Here is a 14,460-nt window from a genome sequence, read left to right on the forward strand (position 1 = left end):
ATAAAGCAAATATCATTTCATGAGTGAAAGTTCCCAGAGCATCTTGGTTTAAAATTATTGAAATAGTTACGTGGCCAGCTAGCAAGCATTTCAAATCAGTAAGAATTAACAATTTCTGCTATAAAATATACAGAATAACTCTAAAACTTTGTCCAATGAGGCTATCTCTACGTGTGTCATGCTTAACTTCTGTTGGTGATTGTCTGCTTTGCATAAAATACTTACAAAATTTATTGGACTAGGGAGGCAGAATATGTAATTGTTCATGACTTGCATAATAGCACAGTGATTATTGTACTTATCTAGGAGGAAGGATTCTCTTAAGGGAGCAGGGGTGGGTGGTGGTGGTGGAGTGAAGGCGCAAATTCCTCTTTGCTGTATGTGACAAACATGATACTTGTAAAGCAGTAGAAGTTAATATGCTTGGTACCTGAGAGGTAATTTTTGGCAAAAGTAATTATCACAGGGAGTGCATGCTCACAGAAATTAATGGAGATCCTTTTTCCATATATGAGATATTGTCAATAAAAAATTCTGCTCAAAATTTCCATGCAAGGCCAAGGAGCTTTTTGGAAAATATACCACACACTTCCAAATGTCAAAATATATTATATAAATATTTCATTTAAGACTCAAATGGTAGGGAAAAAGATGCAGAAGACATAATATTCTAGAAATCCTACCTCTAACTGTCAAGAAGCCTCTTATATCTTTAATATGATTTTTCTTCATTTTCAATTTACATAATGGAGAGTGATAAAAATGAGTTGATTTGTGTGCCACAGTGATCTCAGAACCAAATGAATTTCTTTCATGATAAGGACTATTCGAGAGATAAACATTCTGTGTTGCTGGGTAAAATAGAAAGTAAGTATGGAAATTTTTTCTCCTTAATATGTATCTTCTATATTTTTAAATTAAGGTAGGCAACATATATAGGTTCCTTTCTAACTACTCCTATAATGCCTAAATTTATGTTTATATTAGACACTTGCAGTGTATATCAAATACATTCTTGACCATTTATCCACTATTTTCATACATCTCTAACCCATGGTATGTATTTGTTTGCTACAATGTGATTGTAGGAGCCTCTTCTCTGCCAGGATGCTAAAATAAATGTTTGAAAATGTTATGATTCATATTGCCAAGGTTTACTTCCAAGATCCTGCTAGCAGCTTCCAGTGGAAGTACCTTTTCTTAAAAAAAAAGAGAATGAGTGTCCAAGTCATTTTTATGTTACATATAGTGAATAACATTAAAAAATAAAAAAAATTTCTCTATTTAGTAAATAACAGTGGGGAAAGAAAGAGCCAGGATGTTGCAAGTAGGGGATGAAGATTTATACATAGGTGCTCTAAATTAAAATGGAAACATTACTGAATTATCTTTAGATGCTTAGCATTTAAAAACTGTTATGTTCATGTTTTTTACATATGGAAAAATGTCTGAAATTAAGTGTTTTTCATGCGTGTAGGCTAAACTTTCAGAATAAATGCCTTAGGTGACCAGTTCTGCAGTTAGTTAAAACTATTGCTATGTATGTTACTAATTAAATTTACGAAGCTACAAATTTCTTCCAGATCAGTCTGTCTCAGAACTTAATATTTTAAGGACAGATCTAATAGGGACTTAAATGTTAGATTACCCTGAGCCAAAATTTCAAAATGGATTCCTCCTTGCATAGTGAAGAATTCTAAGTTTTCTACAGATGTAGTGGTACAGAAAGAAATATAGTCTCTGGTGATGTGGGTGGTCAGGGAAGCAGACATTTAGTATGCAGTGCCTGACTTGGAGTCCAGTAGCTATAGATACAAGTGCAGAGAGCTGATTTCCATGTTCCCAGGCCTGTTTATACATTTTACATGAAAAAATTTTCATTTAAATATTGATGTAACTGGAAGGAAACAGAATTCACCTCTCCTGTTTCTGATCAGATTTACAGAACATTTTAAGCAGAACGTCATACCTGTTGCAGGCTTGGAAAATTGCTGAACTTTGATGCAGACTAAAAGACTTTGAACAACTTCAAACAAAAAGAAAAAGTCTATAGTTCTACCCAAACCAGGATACCTTGATGGCTCTGGTATTCTTGTGGAAGAGGTAGGTTTGCATGTTTCCAGTAAGAACATGAGAAAACAAAACATCTCTGCTACTAGCAACGGGGAGAGCCCTGCATTCAGATGAATAATTACTGTGTTGAGACAATGCCATGTATTGATCTTGCCTATGGGAGATTAGTAACATGACAATTCCCCCCATTTACTCTTAATAGAAGGAATCACAATTTCCCAGAGAAATTGCAGAGAGCCATTGCTTCCAGCATAAGAGAAGCAATCCACGAGATTTTCCTTAGAGTTTTTTTCTTCCCTACCAGTCCTGGACTCATTCCTTCTTCCTCCCAATTTACACTCTTCCTCCTTCTTTAATAAGCCCCTAAGATCTCACAATTTACTTGAAACAGCAACCTGATGCTTGTTTCTGCCTGAGGTTTCAAGCATTTAAGTCAGAAACTGCAGCAGCTAGAAAGTTTATGAAATTGAGTTCAGCAGGGGTTTTGGATCAGCATCACTGGATTTAGGGCCTGGAACCTACCTGAGACCATTTTCACACCTATTTACTATTTTGGCACTGAATATATTTTCCTTTGATAATATATATAAAAGATAGCTAGCTCTAAAACAAATGGAGCAAAAATTCCCTATGCTTTCTTAATAATAAGTTATTAGGACAGACATTATTGTTATAGGAGTGGATATTAGCTCTTGGACACAATTTATGACATTCAGCCTTCTATTTCTAAATTTTATTTTTCTATTATAGCTTCTGGCATTACAAAATAGGTAAAATTTTATATATAAAATCACTGAATTAATCAATGTTCATTACTATGAAAGGGAATGAAAAGATTTATTGATCTCTGTATTAAAGAATAGCATGAAAAGAACATGACTGAAAGTATGCTGAAATAATTTTTAATTAATTTTGAATCTTGACACTACAGCATATTTTTTCTGAAATTTAAAACACTTCTGGAATAAATTGCTATCAGATTCTTCTCCCTTTGTTCTTTAGATTTCTATGTGCTATCTTTTACCTGGCAGATGTGTGTGTATACACTCATAAGTGAGGAATAGGAGAAATGAGTTGAAGGAGGTGGATTTAAAGCTGCAATCAATTAATCTGTTGCTAGGGAACTGTCAGCTGCCCACTCACAAAATAGCAGTCAGCTGGCTGGAATTAGGAGCATATAAAACATGACAGTTCTCTCTGTTATTACTGATTTTTTTAAAAAAAAATTATTAATGCTGTTTTTATGAAGGAAAAGGGAAGGAGAGTTTGATAGCAAAGGTCAAAATGACATACATTGTCATACATACAATCTCTTAATTGAGATGCTTAATTAACTGACTGCAGGAGTTTGGGTTCGTGCTTGGCTACTTTTATGTTTATCACCCAACTAATACGGAGTGGAGTGGGGCAGTGTGTGGAAATATATTACAGAAGCGCATATTTGACCACACCAGGTTAGCCTAATGTGGTCTGACTGGGGAATACTTTGAAAATCCTAGGCATTTAATGGAATGGCAGTTAATTAAAGCTTGATGAATTTCAAAGAATGAGCTGTGGCTGGTAAAGATAAGAGATGACCCTGCTTGATACATGTAGAAGCAGAACATCTCATTTCACTCAGAGCTCACTCAAGTGTGTGAGGGATTTCAGACTTGAAACAGAATTCCCCATCTAAAGTTCAAATATGATTTTTGACTCTGGCAAAGCATCTCTTACAGGTGTTCCAGGCTTGTTTTTCTTGTTCTGGAAGAGAAGGGCTCATTTTGAAAAGACTTTCATAGTATATTGGAAACTTTAAGAGAAATGTTAGCATACAACCTGAGTTTTCTTACTAATGATAGTTTAAATTTTAATTCTTTAAACATACTTTTTCTGTAATTTTTGGTGTTCATAGTTTTCAATATTAATGTTAAAGATTAAAGCAAAGAGCCATTAAAATTTTTCCTATAACTGTCTTGGTGCTTTCATGGTCATATGGGGCAGAATACATTGATCCTCCCTGAAAAATGTTCTTACATGGCTTCTACTGGCAGAGGATAAAAAGCTAGACCAAGATTTGAAATTTTCTACTAATCTTACCATTTATAGTCTCGCTTCAATTTCTACATATGTTGACATATGGGAGAGGCAAAAAGTAGCAAAAGATAAGATGGAGGACTTGGCTTTGGTCATTCAATCATCCAGCTACCTGTGGTCACCTACATATAAGCTCCAGGAAGCCCTGGTATTTAAAGCCCTCTGTCTGCAATGTTAAGGTTTAATTCACGTGTATAAATTAGAAATCATAAATATTGTCATGTGTGTTTGGTAGGAATTGACCAACTTAAATGTGAACCACCAGCCTGTGAGCTCTGTGTATGCCTTATCTTTTGATGATTACTTGTAAGTTCCTGCGACATACAACACAAAATGGCTGCATATGATTGTTTTCCACTGTATATAAAAAAAGCATTCAGAATGAAAAACAAAAAACATTTTGGGACACACCAGAACTGTCTATGCATCTTAATGTTCTAAACAGAAAGAGTTGTCTCTGTTATAGGAATGAAGATTGCATAATTTTGTTTATATTTCATTATTTACTTGCTCTTTGTGGTGGCAGAACTTCATGTTGTAGTAGTTGAAAAATATCTTCTCTTAACAGATCAGAGAGCTGAGACAAGCGTTTCAGCATCAGTAATGGCTGATCATGACCCCCCATAACTGTGTCTCCATCTCTGTTCATGTCTTACTCTGCTCTTGTCAAGATAGCACTGCTGAAATCAGACTCCTAAGTGCAGCAACATGATGTGGCACTGCTGCTGCAATGAAGATAAAAGGCAAGGGCGCTCATCTTGTAGTCTCAGGTCTCTTACTTTGCTGGTGTGGTGTTCTGCATGTGTTTTCTGAGGGGAGACAAGCACAAACCAGGGCAGAGAGTGCAGGAATGGTGTTGTGGCTGCTCAACTCCTTTGCAATGTTTGGCTTCAATGAGGAAGAAGGGAACAAATTTGTCACTGTGTCACTGCAGGCTGGACTCTGCATTTCTAAACTGCAACTGCATTTCTGAAACACTTTATTTTACTTAAGGCTTTGAATTTTAAGTATTAATCAGTTTGTGCTCTATATAACTGTCTGTTTTCTTCTACCTCAGGTCACTGGGAACCAGCTGAGATGAAGTACAGTGACTGGGTACACCCACTATTGCAGAATACAGAACAAACAAGAATAAAGTTTTAACCTGGAAGTTATTGCTTATACAGTTTGTGGGTCTTGGAAACAGTTTCAGTATTGTAAATTTAATATGTCAACTCAAGTCCGGCAGAACAGGTAAATTTTTGAAATTTCAGGGTTAAATATTAATTTAATGTATTAATAATTTATTTAATATGCAGATTTATAAAGTCAGGATAATGTGAAATTTAACTTTTAAAATTCATCTTAGAATAAGTGTTTCTGGAACTATGACCTCTGTATGGGGTGTTTTTTTGTGCCATATATCTGTTGTTTGTACCTCTTGCAGCTAGGTTTTCATGAAATGTCATGGGGTATGCAAATGACTAGTAATAAAATTTTATTGGTTTCTCATATTCAGGTACTTTTTATTCTATGCTTCAGCTCCATGTAATAAAATTTTTTTGCAGGCAGAAAAAAAAGATGCATATTAATCACAAGCTAATCTGAGTTTTATTTTATATTCTGGTGAAGTCTTTTTAATGAGAAATTTGAATGTTAGATCCACATATTCACTGGAGCAAACGTGTGACTAAGAGGAAGCCCACCAATATGAAGGATATTTTTTATTTTGGCACACAGTATTGGAGTCAGATGAGAGATCAATTATGTTATGTTACAGATTGTCTTGGAAAGAGTTTAATTGCTAAATATTAGAATTCTTGCATGTGAATGAGCCTCCTGCTGCAGACTTAACCTGTTCCTGGTGCTGGGTTTGTATGAACACTGTTACCAGCAGGTCAGGGGAGGTGACTCTTCCCCTCAGGGTTGGTGGGATTGCACATGAAGTGCTGTGTTCAGCAACAGCCACAAACTGAAATATAGAAAATCCTGTTTTAATTTAAGAAACAAGTTTTTAATTCTGAAGGTAGTCAAAGACCTGAACAGTTTTCTGAAAGTGGAGGTGGAATCTGTCAACATCTCTAGACATATTTGAAAACTGACTGGCTGTGTTCCTGAGAAGCCAGCTGTAATTTATTCTGTTCTGAACAGGGAACTAAGACTGGATGATCTCCAAAGGTCACTTCCAACCTCAGTGATTCTTTGGAAATAATTAAGATCACAACTGAGTTATGATCATATAAAGAATCTTTCATTTTGTTTGGATAGCAAGGGAAAGTTAAAATGCATCATCTTTTCCTATTCAGTTGAACTGAATTTTCATTGTTTCTGTTAAATGCGACTACTGCTGGGAGGTATTATGAAGAATTAGAATATTCCATAATTTTGACTTTCTTTGCCAACATTGCACAGGTTATAAGGCAAATACTCCTCAGATACATTAATAACTGCAAACACCAACATCTTTGCTATAGGAGAATAACTTGTGTAGCAAGGAGGCTAATATTGATATTGACAGGCATATTGGTGGAACCCATATCTGCAGTGATGTTTGTGTAGTTGTTTTCCTACTTCTATCCCTTTTTTTTCCCCCTAGGATTATTTCACTAGGATAGTGTCTAAAATCTGAACCCTTCTTTTCACATCAACGTTCCTCAATGGAATAAATTACTTTCACTACTATCAAATATTGGAGAAAGTTTACTATTAAGTGACAGTTGCAGCAACCAGTTTGATGAAATAGGAAATTCAAAGGTGCCCAGGAAGCAGATGTATCACTGTATTTTTAGAAAGACTGGAACTTATACAATTCCCCAAGCTGCTACAAAATAACTTCTGAACAAAATAAATAAGAGTATTATTGAAAATCTGGGGATCTGCGAACTTCGAGGGCTACAGGGATTTCATGGTACCTGAATATGGATGCTAAATCACTTATGTATCTATTAAAAATCACTGACTTGGGAACTTACACAACATGATGGCAGGTAATTATCAATCACCTTCTACATCCAGTATAATGTACTGCATTTATTATTTTATGGCATTACAGAGTAACTGACACTTTTAGCTCTATCAGCAAATTCTCAGTTGGCTGCAACATAAAAATATCAAGGTATCTGCAAACAAATTTTTTAATATGATATTGAATCTACAGTTCTGACAGAGAAAATTAAATATATTTTTTATAGGTATAGGAATAAGCACTGAAGAAATTTGTTTGAAGAACAGTTAAACTGATGATGACTTCTTTTTATAGATCTGAATACTTTCCACCCTCACTGCTGTAACACTAATATTTGTGGTCAAGAGGTGTAATAAGACAGTTAATATTGAGCTGTGTACATGCTAAATGACCAGCAACTGGGTTCACACTACTTGACCAGACAGCTGATGTTTTGTGTAACATCAGAGTTCTGTCAGTCTTTTTCTGTGTGGAAGCATTAATTTGATTCTCTTTCTTCCTATTCATAGAATTTTCCAAAAAACTTTCAGGAACATAATTGGTTTTGAGAATGTATTTTGCTTTTCAATTGGTCAGATGGAATAAAAATTGAATAAGATGAAGTTTTGAGCTGAAGATGGAAAGAGACACTATGATCTCAAAACTTTTGTTTTTTTTTGGAAACAGAGTAAAACAAGAATTTTCTGACAGTGTATGCATAGTTGTCTTTTGTGTCTTTATCAATGTTGTTGACACTTTTGGTGTTGAGGTGTGTACAGTTTTAAAACTACAAAATAGCAATATTAGATTGAAATTCTTGAACTGCAAAAGACTAAATTCCATTTTCTCCAAAGTATTATGGCATATTGTTCACAACTAGGAAAAGCCTTATATGTCTCAAGGAGACAGCCAAACCCAAACCAGTACTGACAATTTTTTGGCCCCTGTATTTGAAAGAGAACTGAAATTAAACTTCTGAGTGAAAGGAAACATAATTTGCAATATTCTTGGCTCTTTAAGATTTAATCTGAGAAATGGATACTCCAGTTCTGAAAGTGGGCAGCTGATGAATAAATTTGTTTGTGTGTTTGGAATTTGAGTAATTTATCTGGATTACTGTGTTGACTGATGAAATGGTAAAAAATATCCCAGCATGCAAAACTTCAGAAAAGTCCCTCAAAATGGTGAACAATAAAATAGCAGCTTAAAGTTTTGTTGTTTACTATTACCTGACAATTTAAGACCTAAACCATTAAAATAAAAAAAGGCAAGAAAAGACAAGCAAGACAGGTAGATGCATTTTCTTATCTCTTGTTAAGAAAATATGTTGCTGAAAGGATATGTGATAATTGTAAACATTTCCAGTGTTTATTGCTAGAAAAAAGGAAAAATCCTTTGAACAAGGTACACTATTTGTGTTATAATGTGCCTCCAGGGTCTCCCAAATAATGTTTTTGATCTTTAATGTCTGTGTAGTGTCCATGAAGATCCCACACAGGTATATAGGAAACCAAAATAAATTGATTATTTTCGAATATGATGAAATAAAAATGTTCTCTGAAAAATGTTTCTAATCCTTAAATGAACACTGAGATGAAAAACTGGGGCACACATCTTAGCAGTGACAGGGGTGGTGAACTGGGACTTTAAATAAGGTTTGTCTTCAATATAATGCAGTTGTTCTTATGGAGCATTGTTCTAATGATGTTTTTTTTTCCTCTGGCTGTAGTCAGTCTTTCTTCACAATCTGGAAAATTTTTGTTTAGAAATCACCTCAATCTTTGCCTAAGTTTGTAAGCTACTGTTCTCAATCCTACTATTTAACAAAGGCTGCATTTTTATTGGCAGCTGTTAAAATTAATTTTGATAATACATTTGCACTAAATTAATTGCTTGGACTTCAGTTGTGAACTGTACTGATTGTCTCTGTGTAAATATACTCCAGAATTTGGAGTTTTCTGTAAATACAGAAAAATAAATAAACAGTTCACCTTACCTGTTATTTAAGGAAAAGTGACAAGGTTTAGGGTTTTCTAAAGAAAAATGAGAAGGTTGAATACTAGTGTACTCAATAGATTAAATAAAGATATAATAAATCTGAGATCAAGCAAAAGAAGTTAAATATCAAATATTGCTAATTTTTTTTACATTGAATACATCAGTAACTAGAAGTTCTACTGTGAAAATACAGTAGAGCAGAAGAATGTGTGTGTCTTATCACAACTAAAAATTAGTTTAAATATAGAAAAGAAATAAAACCTAGTGAATACGTGAAGGTTATATTAGTATTCCATGATATTTTGTCTTACTATAAATGGCATGATTATATGTTGAAGAAAAGATATTTTAAATTTATTAATTGAAAAATATATACAGTTGTAAATTTTCTTTCTTGTTAATGTTTTATGTGAAGAGCAACAAAAATGCAAGGATAATTTAGTAAAATTTTAATGTATTTGCATCTTGCATCATCACTATGTCGCCCTGTCAGTACCAAGAATTTTATTATGCTGACCCATTTATTATTGCTGATGCATACATCTTGTACCTTTATGAGTTCCTCAGTATGAGAAAACTCATCTGCGTATTCCAGGACAAAATTGATTGTATGCTTCACAATTGATAAGAGAAATGTCAGATCTGACAAACTTTGATGCAGCTGATTATTATCTTGAACTTTCAGATCATCTAGGCTACTGCTTGTTATCACCTTTGCTGATGAGGGCACCAAGCATGACCAACCCCTCCAGGATCTGATCCTGTCTCACAGTTGTAGTTAATGGCATTCCCCAGTTCAGGGCTACCACAAGCACTCTCCCAAATCTGAATGTTCTCTCTCCCCCTTGGCCTCTCCCTTCCTGCTGTAGTGGCACAGAAGTGAGAATTGGAGGCAGAAACCATGAAGAACACAAGTCGAAATAAGAACAAATTACTGGAAACAGCAACGAGATAAGAGAACAAATAGAATAACAAAAGTGTACAAGAGAGAGCGATCCACATGCAAAAATGCTCAGCACATTCTGGGATCACAGGACAAATAACAAAATGGGATGGCTCCCCCAGTTTGCCCATTTATTCAACCAGAAGGAATGCTTTTGGGACGGGGAGAGAGAGATTCCCTTTCTGCCAACACAGACAATGACTTGAGGTGGTATTGAATTATATTAGGGTCCCAGCTACTGCAAAAAATTAATCCTCTCCTGGCTGGAATCAGTACAGAAAAAAAGGCAAAATCATAGTTTCCCATACAAAGCTTCTTATGAAATGTGTGCATGTGCTAAGGTCCATTTCATTTCCTCCTTGCTTCAGGGAGGCTATGCCACTGCTTCTGCCTTTGAGGAATAAGAATTACAGCTGTCAGTCCTGACTGAGATGAAAAATTATCCTTGCCAAGGAATAAAATTTTCAAAATACTTCACATCTTTCCTAGAATCTGAAAGACTTTTTTTAGCAGTTGAACTGTTTCTGTATTAGTAGCAGGTACTCCATAATGAATTATTAAAACTTGATGCTGGATGACTTCATCCACATACACAACTGTAACAAATTTTCAGTGTTAGTAGCTGCAGTAATGATGGAATCTAGCAGTTACAGAACTTCCATTTGAAAATGACAGCAATGATGCCTGTGTTTTTTTCCAAATGTATGATCACACCGTTATGCTTCTTTTAATGACAGCAGAACATTAACCAGCCTGCTTCAACAAACTGCAGTCCCTTTTTGGCTGATGGACACAAAAAGACAGAAAAAAGCCCATTATGTGTAATCTACACTATTTTTAATGGAAAATTTTTCTACACCACCTAGAAGAAAAGAACTTCAACCACATTGGGTGTTTTTAGTATGAGATTATTTGTAAACTATTATTCCACTCTTCCCCTTCCCCCAAGTAACTAATGAGCAGGAATTAAATATTATTAGAATGTGATGTGGCAGAAATGTAATATGGCAAGGCTAGGTGAACTCTAGAGACATCACAGACAGGTGACATGGCAGCTCTTGAATGATGGTGTGTGTTTTATTAAGTGTTATCTGTGGGGGAATTATAATGGATGCTGTGCACAATTACACATGGGTGTGATGCACTGATGCTTCTCATTTCCTGAACACAAATGGGTAAAATATTATATTTGAGCTTTATTTTTCCTAACAGGATATGAAGGCATATTAATTTCTTGTATCTGTTGCAGCATTTTCTTGCAAGCTAGTGCTCAAGAGTATGCTAACACTGGTGCAGTTATAAGAATTTCTCACACTGGAAGCTGATGGCTTATTCAAAAGGATTGACTACCAGGACCGTTCTCAGTTAGGAACCCAAAGAGAAGAGGAGGAGTAAAAGTAATTAAATCGTAATTGATGACATTTTAAAAGTGCTGGAGGAAAAAAGTCATCTTTGTAATCTACCTGTCAAATGAGAAGGAATGCAGTTTCCAGTGTAAAGCCTAGGGATGAAGAAATAGAAATATAAATTATGAAAAATTTTTACTGGTAGCACCTGAGGTTAAGGGTGTTTGGTGCATGTGCTTGATTATTTACATTTGTTTATTAGAGTATTTTAAATTAGGATAAAAGAAGAAACACTGACCAGCAAAATCCCCCAAAATTTAGGGATTATGGCAGAGATGCATTTCCCATTATAATGTAGAAATGATTCTGGTTCTATTAACTTATAAAGTACATTAAAAAGCACACTTCTGGAAAGTTTTAATATGAAGTTTGTAGGCATGCCTACAAAAAGGCATAATTATACCATCACTAACAAATCCATTGTAGTTAAGTATGTGTCTTTTCAACAAAAATATAATACAAACCTCCCATGTAACTTAATATATGCGTGACTTGAAGAGCTGAGATATGACAGTCCTTGTAATACAGAAATTATTCCCACTGGCTGCAGGTGGCTGAATAAAATGCATTTCACACAGGGGAGGTTTGCATAGAGACGTTAAATGACCAAACACCCACGTGGATTCCTTCTTCAGATAAAGCAGCTGTTCTCATCTCATCTGCCACTGCTCTTATAGCTGTCCCTAGAAGGGATACACACTCATGTTTCACTTTTGACATAAGTAACCCCCCAAAAGAGTACCACTGAATCATACTGGGCAGAACTTTCCACATGCACATCTGTTGTTCTGGCTAGCCAAAATTTGTGTGGATTGGGGTTAGTGCTGCAGAGGTGTGGAGGAAGAGATTATTTTGGCTTGGCCAGAGTTCTATTATGAAAGTTTTTAACCAATATAAATAGAAATAGGCAAAGCATAACACAAGTAGCTCTGACAGTGCAACTGACTGCTGGGACTCATTGTTCTAATTAGACAGAAATATGTATACTTGGAAGGTAAAACAGGCATATACTTTTCACAAACAAGGACTTTAGGAAACATTATAATGAAATATTAAGACTCCGTTTTAATTTAGTTTCTACTGTGAGAAAGGCAAGACACATTTCTTTTGATTCACTAATGCAAACTACACACAAGACCAAAATGAAAATATTATTACTAGTGGCAAAAAAAAATTTCTTGGTTTTCGAAGTATTTCAACTACTTTTACTATGGCAATTCTTGGGAATTTTTTTAGGGAAGCATCTAGTTTGTTGTTTACAGCCTCTCTCTAGATGTATGCTGAAGTTCTTACATTAACAAGTCACGTATACTTTTAGATTGTCCAATAAAAGAAATTAATTCTGTGGTTGGAACAATATAAAATGTGGTTTTAATTGAAATTTCAATGGAAAAGGAAGATGATGAATTAAACTGCTATGACTTACACAGGTTTATTTTTTCAATACCATTAGAAAGTCTCTCTCTCAAAAAAAAAAAAAAAATTAGCTGGGGTCCCTTATCCCTAAATTCTCTGAGAAGCAGGGGATTTGGCCATGCAATTTCATTATTCTGAGGGCTGAGTGACTAAATCCAATTCAACTCTAAGAAATTAACTCTGCTACATTGATTTATCATCATCTCTGTCTATTAGTCAATTCTAAACCCCTAGACCTTGTGACAAATAAAGTATTCCAGTAAGTGCAGCATTTTAAATTCCATTAAATTGCATTCTGCTTTTTAAACTCAATTATCATGAAATCAATTGTAAAAATTCTTCCTACTAAGAAGTATGAAAAAAAAAAATCCTAGTTCTAACTCACGTCAAATGCTAGAGTTTTATGCTGTTTTATGCTTTATGGTGTTTTGCTTCATCTACTTAAACCAGGGTGAAAGATTCTTGAGGTCAGCTAAAATACTCTAAGTGTAGCATACATTGAAATGGACAGATTTAGAAACAGTTTCCACTGGAATTTAAACAGTTAGCCTTGTAAAACATATGAGGCTTTCCAATGCTTGAGAAATATAAACTGTGGGAGAAATAGCATGGTGCAAGAGAAGCCTGTAAAATCTTACTTGGTCGTCTGTGGTTGAAGAAAGAGATGCAGAAAGGAGCTCTGGAAACTGAGAAACTAGGATCCTGTTTCTAGCTGAATTCTTTGGGTGTATTTTCTTACCCAATATTCTACAAAGCATGTGGTGTGTAGTCAGTTCTTAACCTTTATTGAAGTCTCCCACAAAAAACTGTATATGGGAACATCTGATGGTTTATTCATGATGAAGCAACTAGGGTACTTCATATTACAACCCATTCTTAAATGATCCACAGTTTTGTTAATTTCTAGAGTATATTAGAAAAACAAAGTATTGTATTGGAATGTGTTACAGTGGAAACCCCACTGTAACCACCTGTAAGTAATATATTTAAATGTTTCATTAGATGGTTGATATGTTAGCAGAAAGAAGAAGATTGCATTTTGCCTATTAAAAATCATGCATACTCAGAGAAATTGCAGAAGATTTAAACTAGAGACAGAGAGATGTTTTCCTCTCAAAATAAAATGTACCCTTATTGTGTTTATGACTATCATTGGGAAATAATGTACTTTTTTGTGTCAGGGAGTCATTAGATCATTACTGAGAGTGCATCCTGTACTTTCATGTAGAGGAAATTTACATAACTGAAACTTCAACCAATTAACTCAGAATTCATTTGAAATAACATAGCTTGACATTGACTGGGGTGGTGTTTTTCTAGGGTCCTGACAGCTCAGGTATATCTACATTGCCAGAGAATGAACTATTAATTACTGCTAGCCTAAAAACTCTGTCTTAGATTTGTTTTCCTTCTGATGAGTCGTGTCCAAGGCATTTTAAGGTCGATATCCTTTCTGCACTGTGGCCCTTATAAAACTGAGTTATTTTGTTAAATTTCTCATTGGGAAAGTTCACAACTTAAGAAACTTCACAACTTGTGTGTGTGTGTGTGTGTGTGTGTCTCTAGGCTTTGTCATAATCCTTAGCTTCAGAAAACTTAAGAACTTCAAAACCTCTGTCAAATGC

This window comes from Passer montanus, unplaced genomic scaffold (assembly GCF_014805655.1).
Source record: "Passer montanus isolate IOZ18808 unplaced genomic scaffold, ASM1480565v1 scaffold18, whole genome shotgun sequence".
NCBI classification, from domain to species: Eukaryota; Metazoa; Chordata; class Aves; order Passeriformes; family Passeridae; genus Passer; species Passer montanus.